Raw genomic sequence first — 13,607 nt, 5'->3', positions numbered from 1 at the left:
GACCAGGGGGTGTTAGCTCACTTTTTGTGAAAATGTAAACTTACACTTTGCATGAGGAATAATTGCGTATTGAACTGTGTACAGTGCTGGGGAACCATCCACAGCCTATTAGACTGCACACACATGGAGGAAGTCCCTACTACCCCGATCCCTCTCACTACACAACATTACACGTCACTATGGACCACTCAGACACCATCCTTCTACTACAGGAAGCCCCGACTCCTCCCCGTCTACTAAGGCGGGTGACGTCACTAACCGTGTGACCCGGAAGGAGTTCCTGGAATGACACCATGGCAGCAGGAGGATCGCTGGAAGCAAGATGGCCGAATGCTTATGTGTTACCCGCTGAGGCCTTGTGACTGATCGGGACACCGAGGATCACACACAGGGAGACGGTACCGGGCACACAATCCGCCGGGAGACACGGACAGCTGGAATGTAAGAAGCGCTCAGTGTGCTCTGCCTGCTCCTCTCTTGTCATAGTCCTGTCTGGTGATCAGTCCTTCTATAGTCCTCCTATATGGTGATCAGTCCTTCTGTAGTCCTGTATAGTGATCAGTCCTTCTGTAGTCCTGTATAGTGATCAGTCCTTCTGTAGTCCTGTCTGGTGCTCAGTCCTTCTGTAGTCCTGTCTAGTGATCAGTCCTTCTGTAGTCCTGTCTAGTGATCAGTCCTTCTGTAGTCCTGTCTGGTGCTCAGTCCTTCTGTAGTCCTATATAGTGATCAGTCCTTCTGTAGTCCTATATAGTGATCAGTCCTTCTGTAGTCCTGTATAGTGATCAGTCCTTCTGTAGTCCTGTATAGTGATCAGTCCTTCTGTAGTCCTGTCTAGTGATCAGTCCTTCTGTAGTCCTGTCTGGTGCTCAGTCCTTCTGTAGTCCTATATAGTGATCAGTCCTTCTGTAGTCCTATATAGTGATCAGTCCTTCTGTAGTCCTATATAGTGATCAGTCCTTCTGTAGTCCTGTCTAGTGATCAGTCCTTCTGTAGTCCTGTCTGGTGCTCAGTCCTTCTGTAGTCCTATATAGTGATCAGTCCTTCTGTAGTCCTGTCTAGTGATCAGTCCTTCTGTAGTCCTGTCTGGTGCTCAGTCCTTCTGTAGTCCTATATAGTGATCAGTCCTTCTGTAGTCCTGTCTAGTGATCAGTCCTTCTGTAGTCCTGTCTGGTGCTCAGTCCTTCTGTAGTCCTATATAGTGATCAGTCCTTCTGTAGTCCTATATAGTGATCAGTCCTTCTGTAGTCCTGTCTGGTGATCAGTCCTTCTGTAGTCCTGTCTGGTGATCAGTCCTTCTGTAGTCCTGTCTAGTGATCAGTCCTTCTGTAGTCCAGTTTAGTGGTCAGTGCTGTGATCAATCCTTGCATATCAGGGACTGACAAATTAGCTTTGAATCTAGGAGCCAGTTTTAAAAGTTAGGAGCCAGTTTTTTTAACCATTTGCCTACTGGTTACTTTTAACCACTTCCTGCCCAGGCCAATTGTCAGCTCTAAGCGCTGTCACACTTTGACAATTACTCATTCATGCAACACTGCATTCAAATTAGTTTTATATCATCATTTTTTTTTTTTTTTTTAGACAGCTGTCTTTTGGTGCTATTTATACAAAACTCAGTTTTTTTATTTTTTACTACATTAAAGAAAAAAGACAAAACATTTTGGGGAAAAAAAAAATCTTTCCCACTGACATTTTTTTCACACAAATAGAGCTTTCTTTTGGTGGCATTTAATCCCCACTGGGTTTTTTGTTAAATACATGAAAAAAGACTGAAAACTTAGGCTGCACTGATGGGCCCTGATGAGGCTCTACTTACAAGGCGGGCACCGATGATGCTGCACCTATGAGGTTGCACTGATAGCTGGCCACACCAGCTCCAGGCTGTCCAGGGGGTAGCAGGCTCCCCAGACCTGACTCGGAGCTCCAGGAGCCCAGAGCAGGAGGCTAGAGTCCACACCTTCATGGGGACACAAAGAGCCGCACATGAAACACTTCCTCCTAGGGGCTCTTCTCGACCCCTGTCAGCTGTGCTTCTGCCCTGACCCACCCATCCTCTTTCCCTACAGCCATGAATCTGCCAAAGCAGTGACTCCCAGTGCGCCCGGTAAGCGCCCCCTCCCCCACGCCACACAACTGGGGCTCACAAATGCCCAGGCTCCACGAAGCCATTGCTAGTCGCAATTGCGACCTGGCGCCTGGGTTTTGTCGAGCTCTGTTGTATAGTGTAGTCTGATCAGTCCTTATATAGTCTAGTAGTCCTTCCTAAAAAAATCCAACCCTTGCTGTAGTGTAATAGTACACAATGCTAATATTATACAGGATTTAGCTCCAACAGTTTGCGCAGCTTGTGTTGTGAATGGCTCTGTAAGTTGTTGTCAGTACATTGAATTGAATTCAGTGAGTGAGTCAGTAATCGGGGCGAGAGATGACCAGGGAGTGAATTAGAATCTTAGTTGTGTCATTGGTTAGGAAGGAGCGTATTTTGCAGATGTTTTTTGGAGAGTTTTGAGACGGCGTGATTTGGACAGTCATTGGATGTGGGAATGAAAGGACAATTCATAGTCTAGGGTAACACCTAGCACCCTGGCATGTGGGGACGGGTTGATGGTGCCATGGATTTTGACAGAGAAGTCAAGGAAAGAGGCACGTCGGTGAGGAAATATGAGTCCAGGCTTGGATTGAGTTTGAGGAAGTGGTGTGACATCCAGACTGCTATGTCTGTCAGTACATTAGTGATGCATCAGTGAGCTGAGAGACAGATTTGGGTGTCATTGGCATAGAAATGGTATTGGAAGCCATGGAAAGCTATCGGCTGACCCAGGGAGGAGGTGTAGATGGCGAATACAAGGAATGAAGGAAGAGCGGCGCCACCTGAGTGCAGTATTGTGACACCTTTAATAGAGATAATGTAAAAGCTATGTAGCAGGTACAACAGCGCATGTGATATTAGTGTGGGTCATTCGCTTTGGGGGGGACAGATGTGGGGCTGTAGGAGGGCTGAGCAGCCGCTGGTCCCGGCTGCACCGGTGGTTCCTGGCGCTTCCTGGATGATTGGGAAGCTCAGTGGAAGCCGCTGATGTCATGTATAAAAAGGAGCGTGCAGTGCGCGCTTTGGGAGCTTGCATGCTCTTTAATGGATAAAGAATAGGAGAGGTCCAAGAACAGAACCTTGGGAGACCCCGACAGAAAAAGGAGAGGAGGAGGGGGAATAGTAACACTGAAGGTGCAGTGGGATAGGTAGGATGAGAACCAATCACGAAGACCAAAGGAGTGGAACTATTTGAGGAGGAGGAGGTGGTCCACCGTGTCAAAGGCAGCAGAGGGGTCCAGGAGTACAGAATAGTGTGACTTGGTTTTAGATAGTGGGGCACCAAAATGAAAAATCTGGACCAAAACTGAAAATTGCAGGATGCACTTAGGTGGAAAACCGGAATGGACAGTTTTCTTAAAGTGTGTGTATATACAATCCCGATTCCAAATAAGTTGGGACACTGTACAAATTGTGAAAACAATGGAATGCAATGATGTGGAAGTTTCAAATTTCAATATTTTATTCAGAATACAACATTGATGACAAATCAAATGTTTAAACTGAGAAAATGAATAATTTTAAGGGAAAAATAAGTTTATTTTAAATTTCATGCCATCAACGCATCTCAGAAAAAGTTGGGACAAGGCCATGTTTAGCACTGTGTGGCATCCCCTCTTCTTTTTATAACAGTCTGCAAACGTCTGGGGACTGAGGAGACAAGTTGCTGAAGTTTAGGAATAGGAATGTTGTCCCATTCTTGTCTAATACAGGCTTCTAGTTGCTCAACTGTCCTAGGTCTTCTTTGTCGCATCTTCCTCTTTATGATGCGCCAAATGTTTTTTATGGGGGAAAGATCTGGACTGCAGGCTGGCCATTTCAGTACCCGGATCCTTCTTCTACACAGCCATGATGTTGTAATTGATGCAGTATGTGGTCTGGCATTGTCATGTTGGAAAATGCAAGGTCTTCCCTGAAAGAGACGACGTCTGGATGGGAGCATATGTTGTTCTAGAACTTGGATATACCTTTCAGTATTGATGGTGCCTTTCCAGATGTGTAAGCTGCCCATGCCACACGCACTCATGCCACCCCATACCATAAGAGATGCAGGCTTCTGAACTGAGCGCTGAGAACAACTTGGGTTGTCCTTGTCCTCTTTAGTCCGGATGACATGGCGTCCCAGTTTTCCAAAAAGAACTTCAAATTTTGATTCGTCTGACCACAGAACAGATTTCCACTTTGCCACAGACCATTTTAAATGAGCCTTGGCCCAGAGAAAACGCCTGCGCTTCTGGATCATGTTTAGATTTGGCTTCTTTATTGGGCTATCGAGTTTTAGCCGGCAACGGCGAATGGCACGGTGGATTGTGTTCACCGACAATGTTTTCTGGAAGTATTCCTGAGCCCATGTTGTGATTTCCATTACAGTAGCATTCCTGTATGTGACTCAGTGCTGTCTAAGGGCCCGAAGATCACGGGCATCCAGTATGGTTTTCCGGTCTTGACCCTTACACACAGAGATTGTTCCAGATTCTCTGAATCTTTGGATGATATTATGCACTGTAGATGATGATAACTCCAAACTCTTTGTAAATTTTCTCTGAGAAACTCCTTTCTGATATTGCTTCACTATTTTTCGCCATAGCATTGGGGGAATTGGTGATCCTCTGCACATCTTGACTTCTGAGGGACACTGCCACTCTTGAGAGGCTCTTTTTATATCCAATCATGTTGCTAATTGACCTAATAGGTTTCAAATTGGTCCTCCAGCTGTTACTTATATGTACATTTAACTTTTCCGGCCTCTTGTTGCTACCTGTCCCAACTTTTTTGGAACGTGTAGCTCTCATGAAATCCAAAATGAGCCAATATTTGGCATTACATTTCAAAATGTCTCACTTTAAACATTTGCTATGTTATCTATGTTATATTGTGAATTAAATATACGTTTATGAGATTTGTAAATTAGTCCATTCCTTTTTTTTCTTTGGAATTGGGTTGTGTGTGTGTGTGTGTGTGTGTGTGTGTGTGTGTGTGTGTATATATATATGTGTATGTGTGTGTGTATATATATATATATATATATATATATATATATATATATATATACACACACATTTTTGTATATAATTGTATTATGTTTGACTTTTTAATTATCTGCACTTTTTTTTGTCTGATAACTATCGGCACCTTTCTTTCTAGCGTCAAAGCGCCGATCATTTTCGGCAGCCGGTATATCGGTGCATCCCTAATTTTAGCTGTTCCATCATTTGAGAGTTTAAAGAGAGCAGTTTCTATCCTGTGTTGTAGTACTCAGTGTCCTATTCCTTTAGTATTGCAGTATATCGCATTGTTGTTATAAAGTAGAATAACATCTACTGTTGCTGTAGTCATCTGTACTAGGGATCGACCGATTATCGGCAAAGCTGATATATCAAGGGCTGATCTGTACTTTCCCCAATATGTCAGAATCGGCCACCAAGGTGACGGACATTGCCGATATTTCGGGAAAGTGCTTGTACCGGAGTGATGCCTGCAGCTAGAGGCATCACCCCGGTACCGACGTCCATAGCCGACAGTCGGCTGTCTTGTAATGACAACCGTTGTGGCTGAGAAGCCGCTCGGCTGTCATTATAAGGAGCGGGAGGGAACGCCCCCCTTCCGCCACCTTCCGCGGCTAGCCCGGGTCTCCTGTCCCACCGGGAGACCTGGGCAACCAGCCAGCTCGGCCGCCGAAGACCCGATCAAAGACGCATTTGGCTCTGATCGGGTCTCCATGCAAAAACCTGGAAGTGGATGTTATGACAGCGTTTTGAATGCTTTTATGTGCAGAGGAGGGGAGTGGGGTCTTTTAGACCCCCAGATCCCTCCAAAAGAGTACCTGTCAAAGAAAAAAAATAAAAATTGCACAGGTGATCAAATACCACCAAAAGAAAGCTCTATTTGTGTGAAAAAAGGACATCGATTTTGTTTGGGGACAGTATTAGACGACCATGCAATTGTCAGTTAAAGAAACGCAGTGCCGAATCACAAAATATTTCCTGGTCATTAAGGGGAAAAAATCTTCCGGGCCAGAAATGGTTAAAGAGGAGATCCAGCCTCCTTCAGTTTTTATATTAATTTTAATATTAGGACACTTACCTGTCCATGGATCCCATGATATCGGCACCCCAGCCAAATTTTTACATCGGCTCTTGGGTGCTGCTGTTGCCTTGCGGCTTCACAGCCAGTTGCCTACTGCGCGAGCGCAAAGCGGGCAGCGCTATCTGAATGGTCTGGCGGTGGGGGAAGGAGGAGAGGGGCTGAACATTGGAGAGATCTCACCACAGCAAAGTCTCCCAGAAGTGGGGATGGGTACCTGACAAAAACGTAAGGTGCCAAATGTGGCATCGGAGCGGGGGGAGGCAGATAAGCAGAGTTTCCACTTTTGGGATGTAACTGTTTTTTGAAACTGTTAAATTTCCGGCATGTGCACTGGTTGTGCTCTCAACCAAACTGTCAAACCGTCCAATGGCTAGTGTACTAACTGATCACATGCAGCATTATGGCAGTTGAGGATTACACAGGGGCCAAGATGGCAACTTCCTTGGCTGAAAACGATAGAAGGGTTTACTTCCACTTTAAAATATTAAAAAAAAAAAAATAGAGATACAAAAATATTTGCCTAACGTAAATCTTCAGTCCACCTCATTAAATGGTTCGGCCCCCCCTAGAGGCTCTGTCATTATGGCAAATGCTCAGATGTGCCCACCGGCCTGGCAGAACCTGTCATCTGCATACATGCAAAGACAAGTTCCCCATTAGTGGTCTTTGCCCATGGGCTGCCAAACTCGTGTGTGTGTGTGTGTGTGTGTGTGTGTGTGTGTATGTGTGTGTGTGCGCGCCGGGTACTTCCTGAGCATGTACAGATAGGTTGCAGCGCTCTCTCGGGATCCAAGCTGAGGCAAGAAGAGCCCAAATGGTGCTGTCCATTGCTAAGTGGGGATGGGGGAGGAGAAGGCCGCTGAGGACAATTTCACCGTTATGGCCGGAATACACGAGTAGAATATCGCCTGATCATTCGACCACCGACTAATGAAAAAGTGTTCGTTGGTTGAAAACGTTGCCAACATACAAGGTCCGAATATCGCCTGACCGTTGTCCGCTAACCATCGAAACAGTGTTCAGCGTGATGATGTTCTACAGATTTCACATGAACGACCTTAACACCAATGTATAGAATATCGTTCATTCGCAAACGAGACTTCAGAATTTTTTTTTTTTTTTCAAACGGTATTTTTAGTTTACAATATCGATATCGCTCATTGGTAGCTGGGCATTAACGAGTAGAATATCGGCCGATCGTTCGCTGAACGGAAATGTTCGGCTGATTTTATTATTGTGTATCTTGGCCATATGGTTGAAGGTCCGCTTTAAAGCGGAGTTCCGGGCACAAAAACGATTTTTTTTTTGTGCCCCTCCGCTAGGTAGAGCTCACCTGAAAAGGAATTGGATAGTTATTTTTATTTTTTTTGTTTACGCACCTTTTTATTGAAGATCTTAAATACTCACCTCTGACTGCTTCCTCCCTCGGAGCCGCGGCTCACCCCGTCACTTCCTGCCTCGCGATGATTCCTGGGAGCTAAACGTCATAGCTCCCAGGAATCAATGCGACGGCACCGGCCCCGCTCGTCATTTCCGGGCGACGCCGCATTCCCCTGCTAAACACCTTCTGGGCATGCCCAGAAGCTGTTTAGGAATGCGGCGCCGCGCCGGAAGTGACGAGAGGGGCCGGTGCAGTGCATTCTGGGACACGAAGACGCGAAAGAAGACACAGAAGAGGACCGCGCCGGCTTCAGCTGCCCACAAGAGAGATGGAAACGCTGTGGAAGAAATTTTCTAAGTAAGTATTTCTTCTAAAAGGTAAGTGCGAACCGGGACAGATCAGAGGCTAGCCATTGTGGAATGTGCTAGCCCTGACTGTCCCGGGGGTATGTTCAGTGAAAAATTACTTCTGTGCCCGGAACTCCGCTTTAAGAGAAAACAATTATCAGGCAGATAAAGCCTGAAATACTGAAAAATAGATTTTGTTTCCCATACACTATGAGACAACCCCCAGAAAAAAATAGCTTCTGCTGTGTATTTTAGTTGCGTTGTGCTGATCCGGTATGTTGTGTTATTGTGCTTGGTGCAATGGAAATGCTGGGAGCCCATGTTTGTGTTTCCAGTCTAACAATCAGAGGACAGTTTGTAGAAAACATAGCTGGGCTGTAAATAAAACACAAAAACCTGCTACACTGAAGATAATTACAGTAAACAGTGTAGACTATACAGGGGTGTTTTCAGGGTGGGGCAATTGCCTGGGGCACCGTCAGGATTGCATTTTATAATTTTTTGGCTCCAGTGGAATGTATACAACCTGGTTTGTTTGCCATCACGTAGACCTCTTGACCTCTGCTGACCCAGCAAACCTGACTGCTCACACTCTGCAGGAGCTCTGTATTGATCACTGCACTATACGGGATCTGATATGTCTCCATGGATTGAGAGTTCTAAGTGGGTCGGGGTTCATGATGAACTGTTTTATTTCTTCCACTGGGCTACCAATGGCAAAAAATACATTTGGAACGGTATCCTTGCCTAAAGTGGGGTACACACTAGTAGAAAATCTGCCGAAAATTCCCGTCCGAGGTAAAATCGTACGATTTTCGGCTAGTGTGTACACAACTTTCAGCAGCCGATGCCGACATTTTCAACAAAAGAAAACGGGACAAACACCAAAATTTTTATCGTCCGTCCCCAGACGACCAATTTCCGTTAAATGTGTATGCAGTAAGTCCGTGAAAAATCTGATACGAAAGACCGCGCATGATCGGAAGTTGCTGACGACCCGGAAGTCTGGGAACAAATGTCCACAATTTTTATTTTTTTTTGTGGAACATTTTTGCACTGTCAACGGTTATGAACGCTGAGCAAGAGAGAGAAAAATTGTCCGATTTCCGTCAAGTGTGTATGGGCCTTAAGGCTGAGTTCACACATATCTGGCTGTGGTTTGCAGTCCAAGTCTGGTGCGGTTTGTTCACCAGTTCAGGTGTAAATTTGTACTTGAATTCGCACCTGAACCGGACTAAAAATCGCACAGGACTCTTTAAAAAAAAAAAAAACAGACTGTATCCGCCCTAGAACTGGCTCCATTGAAAGCCGGTCCGAGTTCAGATGTTATGCGAATCGTATGCAGTTGAAAACGCATCCGATTTGCATATACGTGAACCGAGCCTAAAGCCGCATTCCAGCAATAGAAATGCATCTGACTGTGCATTTTTCTATGATTGTGTATTCTTAGTACAATACCTGCAAACTTATGTATTCATTGCTAGAACAAGGGTGGATATAAATCAATGTTTTTTCAAAAAGAAAATTTGATTTTTTTTTTTTTATTATTTAAATTGGATTTTTTTTTTTATTTAAAATGGATTAAACTGATTTTTTTTTTATTTGATTTTTATAAAATTTTGTTTTTGGAAAAAAAAAATGTTTCTTAAGGCTCGGTTTCCACTAGTGCGACTTGACACATGTCAAGTCGCACAGCAAGTCAAAAGCCATTGTTTTCTATGGGGCCCGTTTCCACTGCCGCGGCTTCAGTTGCGGCGACTTCAAAAGTAGTTTGTGCACTACTTTTGAGCCGACTTCCCTCTATATATGAGGGACAAGTCTCACTGAAGCCGCAGTTTACTTTCGCTACGAAGTCGTGCTAGAAGTAGCACGACTTCGTAGCCGCACTAGTGGAAACCTAGCCTTAGTAAAATGTTTTTGGAGTAAAAATCTGTCAAAAGATAGTTTTTTATTTAAGATACTGTAATTTAGTTTATTCATCAGGAAATGAAGCTTGGTTATGTAGCATGAGGCTGTACAGTAAACCCCCACTCCATCGCGGTTCAGTTTTTGCGGTCCCGGTATATTTTTTTTTTTTGTTATTTTACTATATAAATCATTAAAAATGAAATATTTTTGTGTTTTTCATAGCTCTTGCTATGTCTCTCAGTATCTTTTATGTGTTTAAACGAGTTTCTATTGTTTTAAAAGTGTGTTTAAAGACCTTAAAATGCTTTTACACGTACAGTGACAGTAAAAAAATCATGCCTACACTGTATTTTAGTAGGGTTTTTCTATTTTGCGGATTTTCACTTTTCGCAGCTGGGTCCGGAACGTAACCCCCGCAATGGAGGGGGGTTTTCTGTATATTCTGCAATATTTACATTTTTGGTAATCTCATTCAATGAATCCAAGCTCTGCAAGCTGAGATAAGATGCACTGCATTGATGCATTCACACAATTTCACAGTAACCATGAGATAAAACAAAGTTCAGGAATATATCTTTATCCCATTGTTTTGCAAATCTATGTACACTACAAACTGTATGACTGAATCAGCTCAGATATCGCTTTTTTACTAACCTGACAGCTTATTATTATAAATAGGAAGCCTTCATTTTGTTTGCAAATATTAAAGATTCTAACTACCAGTAAGAATAAGTCCTTACATTTAACCACTTGCCGACTGCCTAACGCCGATCTACGTCGGCAGTCAGCCCCTCACAGGCAAAGTGACGTAGGGCTACGTCACTAGCTTGTGAGGGTCTAGGAAACGAGCGTGCGCCGCCGGAGGCGCGCTCCCGCGTGGTCACGGACCCCCCCCCCCCCCCCCCCGCGCGTGTGACCAGCGGACCCGATGTCCGCCGGTCACTCGGCGATCGGCGTGGGAGAGGGAGAATGTCAGGCAGCTTGTGTAAACAAGCCACCTGTCATTCTCCTCGCTGTAAAGACACTGATCACACGGATCTAGTATGTAGATCCCTTGATCAGTGTCCTTACAGCTCAAGCCACAGCCAATCACAGTAGAAAGCACGCCCCTAGGGATACACACAGCCCCTCCCTCCCAAATAAAGTTAACCCCTTCACTACCAGTGTATTTTTACAGTAACAGTGCATATATATAGCACTGATTACTGTAGAAATGTCACTGGTAACCCCAAAAGTGTCACAAATGTCAGTCAAGGGTCCGATCTGTCCGCCCCAATGTCGCAGTACCGCAAAAAAAATCGCAGATCGCCGCCATTACGCGTTAAAAAAAAATGACAAAAATCTTTCCCTTTGTTAAACGCGATAACTTTTGCGCAAACCAATCAAAATACGCTTTTTGCGATTTTTTTTTTTACCAAACATAGGTAGCATAAAACAAATTGGCCGAAAATGTTAAATTTTGATTTTTACATTTTTTTTGGGGAAATTTCATATAAAAAAAATATGAAAAATATTGCTATTTTTGCAAAATTGATGCTGTTTTTTTGTTTATAGCGCGTGATCAAAAAATCGCACAGGTGATCAAATACCACCAAAAGAAAGCTCTGTTTGTGGGGAAAAAAAGGACGCCAAATTTGTTTAGGTACAGCGTCGCACGACCGCGCAATTGTCCATTAAAGTCACGCGGTGCCGAATCACAAAATACCCCCTGGTCAGGAAGGGGGTAAAATCTTCCGGGGCTTAAGTGGTTAAATAGAGCCTGTCATTTCATCATGGCAGCACCTGTTAGCGGGCATCCACTTACCTGCGACCACCACTTCCCTCACCTTGTTGTGTCACTGCCGCATCACCAGCCGTCCCATGAAAGGGACTGTCGGTGAGTCAACAGTGGTTCAGAGGAGGACCGAAATGACAGTTGCTCTTTAAAAATTATGTTTTAAATTGAGTTGATTTAAATCAGGCCTTTTTTTACTAGTGATTTAAATCGTGATTTAAACTGACTTGATTTAAATCAAATCCACCCTGGCTAGAACCAATATTTTATGGCCATGTCACACTGGAGATCCTGTCCCTGGTGGTCAATCACCATTGTCAGAATCGCTATAGGGCTAGGCTAAGAGGGTAGAAAATGTTTGCCTGTTTTCATGTGTCACTCCTAGTTTTTCTTTCAGTTAGTTCACCTTTTTTCCAATGATTGAATATACCAATAATGTACCTATGTTGGAGAACTGAAAAAAGCTATCCCTATGTTTTGGAGCGGGCCTCTCTGCAACCTCCGCTATCTTGTGTAGAAAACTCCTCCATGTCAGATGAAAAAATACTCCTTTTCGTATAATGACTAACTTCTCATGATGACTCTGAGGCCCCTTTCACACCTGAGCATAGTGGAAACGTGTGTAAAACACGCCAGAATGCAGAATGCACGTTTGGTAGTCATTCATTCTTAATGTGTGACAAAACATGCAAAAACGGTGTTAAAAGGGTACAGTAGGTACTTCGGCTCATTTTTCATGTGTAGGACAACTAATTCAAGTAAATGGGGTGTGTAAAAACATGCAGCGTTGCTCAGATGTGATTGAAATTTCACCACAATAACTAAACTGGAGACATTCCGACACTTACCCCGTTCATTAATAGGTAAAGTAAACCTCCTCAAGATGAAAATCTTGCCAGTATTTCTATATCTTTTGTGTAACTCCCCAACTTTTTCATATTTTAGACGTGCAAATAGCCTGTTGAGTTCTTTTTTATGGCCATTAGCCCCCGTTCACACTGGGGCGACGCTACTTTGCCGGGCGACCTCATAGGTTGCGGCGCGCTGCTCGCCCCGCGACCTCGGAGCGGCCGGCACGGACTTCATAACATTGAAGTCTATGCAGGTCGCTCCGGGTCGCCCCAAAGAAGCTCCGGACCCTTTTTCTAAGTCGGAGCGACTTGTGTCGCTCCTATTAGAACGGGTCCGCAGCTTCTCTATGGAAGGCGACCTACGGCGACCTGTCAGGCGATCAGGTCGCCTGACAGGTCGCCCCAGTGTGAACGGGGGCTTATCTAATCCCAGGATAGGGCTTTGTACTCTCCAGGAACCTCTTGGGCAAGGAGGCCTGGCATTTGCCGGACCTCTTCAAATACTTCTTGGTAGGCCAGATGGTTGTCGCAAGGCACTGGTTGCTGCGGGATGACAGTGACGCAGCAACTGTGCTTGTGGCTGCTCTCCTGGGATCATACGAGAGCCTCTACTACCTGGTTTATAGAGGTTCCCAAGTAGTATCCCCCTTGACTGGGTCAATGCCCGCTACCTTACATGCCTGGGACTAGGTGTAGTTATTGATGCAACCTGAGGCTCTGGTTTGTTCACCAAGTGCCCAATTGTGGTTCGATCCTAAAATTTCCCCATTTTGGTGTCATTTCATACCCTGCATTGTGGGCCCAAATGGACATTAAACAACTAAAGGATATCATGGGGGGGGGAGAGACTCCTTACGTTCGATCAATTGAAATCTAAATGCCACCTTCCAAATTGGTATCTCTTCCGTTTCTTGCAGTTGTGGCTTGAATTCTTGGCACAGTTTGGTTCTGAAACTCTAGAGATCAGGTCTTCTCTGGCGATTTTTATGCCATGAGTCGCTGCGAAAACTCCTGTCGGAGGTTTATATAGAGCTATTTGTTGAAAGGCCGAAAGCACTACTTAAATGTAGGGACATTTGGATGCCATCAATACCCAATTTTCAGGGGGATGATTGGGATGACATGTGGGACCACCCGTTCAGGACTCTGGTGTCAGCTAGGGACCGATATATTG

At 44.6% G+C, this 13,607-nt stretch overlaps 1 protein-coding gene across 1 annotated transcript in view; it reads left to right on the top strand.

The window, feature by feature from the left end:
- Positions 1–257: 257 nt before the first annotated feature.
- SLC39A9 (solute carrier family 39 member 9) overlaps positions 258–13,607 on the top strand; it is a 42,102-nt gene continuing 28,752 nt past the window's right edge. The window contains exon 1 of the mRNA XM_082275923.1: positions 258–441. The gene's annotated coding sequence lies outside the window, so the exon portion shown is untranslated. The remainder of the gene's footprint in view (positions 442–13,607) is intronic.

This window comes from Pelophylax lessonae, assembly GCF_965119305.1.
Source record: "Pelophylax lessonae genome assembly, chromosome: 13".
NCBI classification, from domain to species: Eukaryota; Metazoa; Chordata; class Amphibia; order Anura; family Ranidae; genus Pelophylax; species Pelophylax lessonae.
Note: the sequence above shows the minus strand (reverse complement) of the source record. Positions and strands in the feature narration are given on the sequence as shown.